This window comes from Solanum tuberosum, unplaced genomic scaffold, assembly GCF_000226075.1.
Source record: "Solanum tuberosum cultivar DM 1-3 516 R44 unplaced genomic scaffold, SolTub_3.0 scf00602, whole genome shotgun sequence".
Taxonomy (NCBI): domain Eukaryota; kingdom Viridiplantae; phylum Streptophyta; class Magnoliopsida; order Solanales; family Solanaceae; genus Solanum; species Solanum tuberosum.
The window spans coordinates 163,529-166,796 of NW_006239519.1; positions in this window are offsets into that span (position 1 = coordinate 163,529).

Genomic DNA, 3,268 nt, shown 5'->3' on the forward strand with positions numbered 1-3,268 from the left:
GCACACTCGAGTATTACGTGTGGATCTTGGAGGATGCTGAGCATAGGGACTTGAGCGAAGGAGGCCTTCCTGGTTTTGGTAACGAGATAGAAAGAATATGGGCTCGCAACCTTTTAAACAATGACTATGACATAACCCCAAAAATGATGGAGCAGATTGCACCAAACATTGGAGACCACCATGATTGAAGTTATTTTTTTAGTATTTCTATTTTCCCCATTTGTTATCCCTAGCCCTTTAGATTGTTTCTAGTTTTGCTTTAGTTTGATGTAATAGTTTGAAGTTACTCAATAAAGATTGTTTTTCCCTATATTTCTCTAACTCTAAACTACAAATTGGCAAATAAGGCATGAATTAATTATTATGCATCACTTATATGTTGTCTTAGGCCTACCTCTGGCTCAATGAAGTCCCTTGCATCTAGGGCGCTTATTTCAAACAATGTGATATTATTATTATTATTATTTGCTCTAATCCATTAACACTGTTTTCTGTTGATTCCATTGTTTTTCCCATTCCTAAGGTTGATCTGCCCTTCATTCTGGCATATGCACGATCGAAAGGGACTCCCCCTTCTCCTCCTCCTCAAAGAACAGACTACAGAGACAAGGGTAAAATGGTTGATAACAACAGCAACAACGAAAGAGTAGAGACTTCTGAGGGAGGGCAACTTCCCAGTGACCTCGTCCTTAGACTTGAGCGCAAGATTTTAGATTTGGAAAAAGAAGTAGCGCATATGCGCGATTTGGCCAAGTTGTCTATTTCTCTCGGAACTGCTCTAATCCATTAACACTGTTTTCTGTTGATTCCATTGTTTTTCCCATTCCTAAGGTTGATCTGCCCTTCATTCTGGCATATGCACGATCGAAAGGGACTCCCCCTTCTCCTCCTCCTCAAAGAACAGACTACAGAGACAAGGGTAAAATGGTTGATAACAACAGCAACAACGAAAGAGTAGAGACTTCTGAGGGAGGGCAACTTCCCAGTGACCTCGTCCTTAGACTTGAGCGCAAGATTTTAGATTTGGAAAAAGAAGTAGCGCATATGCGCGATTTGGCCAAGTTGTCTATTTCTCTCGGAACCCAGTTTGGCGAAAATGTAGACAATCCTCCTCACTCTAACTAAACAACCATGCCAAACAATCCTCCAACCAATGTACCCCAACCTAAACCCACTCATCCAAATATCTTCCCACCACTTTATGCCCAAAATACCCAAATCCCATTTTACCACTACCACCAACAAACTAAGCCAACCATTCCAGAACCAATTCCAAATGCGAACCCTTCATATACTCCTGGAAATAACAACCTCAACCCCATATATGTGGAAACCGTTCCTGTGACTCATAACCACCATGAATCACAGTCCTTTCAAAAGGATATTCTGATAAAAAACATGATCGAGAGATTAGATCGATTGGCCAACAGGGTGCAACATGTGGAGGGAAGCACGAGGTTGGGAGGACTGAGCTATGAGGATTTGTGTGTGCACCCTGATGTAGAACTGCCTGAAGGGCACAAGCTTCCAAAGTTTGAAATGTTTAATGGCATTGGAGATCCCAAAGCCCACCTGGGAATGTACTGTGACAAGCTTGTAGGAGTGCGGAGAGATGAGAGGATACTCATGAAGTTGTTTAGGTAGGAGGGTCCTGCTAATCCCATTAGGTAGGAGGGTCCTGCTAATCCCATTAGGTAGGAGGGTCCTGCTAATCCCATTAGGTAGGAGGGTCCTGCTAATCCCATTAGGTAGGAGGGTCCTGCTAATCCCATTAGGTAGGAGGGTCCTGCTAATCCCATTAGGTAGGAGGGTCCTGCTAATCCCATTAGGTAGGAGGGTCCTGCTAATCCCATTAGGTAGGAGGGTCCTGCTAATCCCATTAGGTAGGAGGGTCCTGCTAATCCCATTAGGTAGGAGGGTCCTGCTAATCCCATTAGGTAGGAGGGTCCTGCTAATCCCATTAGGTAGGAGGGTCCTGCTAATCCCATTAGGTAGGAGGGTCCTGCTAATCCCATTAGGTAGGAGGGTCCTGCTAATCGGTAGGAGGGTCCTGCTAATACCATTATGTAGGAGGGTCCTGCTAATTTAAATCCCATTATCCAGGAGAGTCCTGCTAAACTAAATCTCAGTACTTAGGAAGATCTCAATTAACAGAATCATCAAATAAAATCACCACAATATTTTATCCCCCCTTTTTTTTTTAAGTTTTTAAATGTCTTATATTAGGAAATGTTTATCCTAGGAAAAAATTAAAAAATAAAAAACATGAAAATAATTGTCTCACACTAGAAAATGTTTATTTTAGGAGAAACAATGCAATAATTTTTTATTTTTTTCTTTTTCTTGCAATAATATTAACAAATTTGAGTCTTCAAGATATCTTTTACGTAAAGAATATTTCCCTGTTTTAGGAAAGAAACAAAAGAAAGTTTATGTTTCTTTTTTTTTTCTTTTTTTTTTTTAATGGTGGTCGATTTGTGGCATTGGCTTTGAGGATAGTTGCTCCTGTTGTTGCCATATTTGAAACTAGTTTTAGCTTGAGATTGACTGTTTTTGTTTGCTAGTCAGCTCACCTTGATAATCTTGAAAACATCTCTAGTTGTTCAGAACTTCCAACTTCAAATTTGTTATATTGTTTCCACCCTCCAACAATAATTGAACCTTGTATTCAAAAATTGTTAATTGCTAACAAGTTACTATGCATATCACTATTTCTTGAATCATGTCACGATTGATGAGCTAATCAAACTATGTTTTGTGCAATTAAAGAGATGGTAGCAAATTTGAAATCATTTTCTGCTTGCTCAATGAAGACTATCTCAAGATTGAATTGAGCGAGACGCAAAATAAGAAGAAATAATATTTGATCCTTTTAAGAAGAATAAACAAATAAATAAATAAATAAAAATAAATGGATTCCATTGATAGTGGTGGTCAAATTCTAATGATCATGACATGCATTTTGGATTAAATGGTCTGGTCTGTCCAATCAATCTAAACTTCATCTTTATCAAACTTTCAACTTTGAAGTCAGACTTCTATAATCCAACTTCTGCACTAGATTTATAGCTAACACTTGACTGGTGGTGCCTCGAAAGGTTTTCACTAACAGGTCTTTTTTTCTTATCTCTCACACTATTGTATTACGGTGCCCTGAGAGTTTTCACCAATAAGACTCTCATTTTTTACTTTTTCTCTACTCAAATGATCTCCTATAGGGATTTTGAGGATTTTCATCGATAAGATTCCCTCATTTTTCACTCCTTAT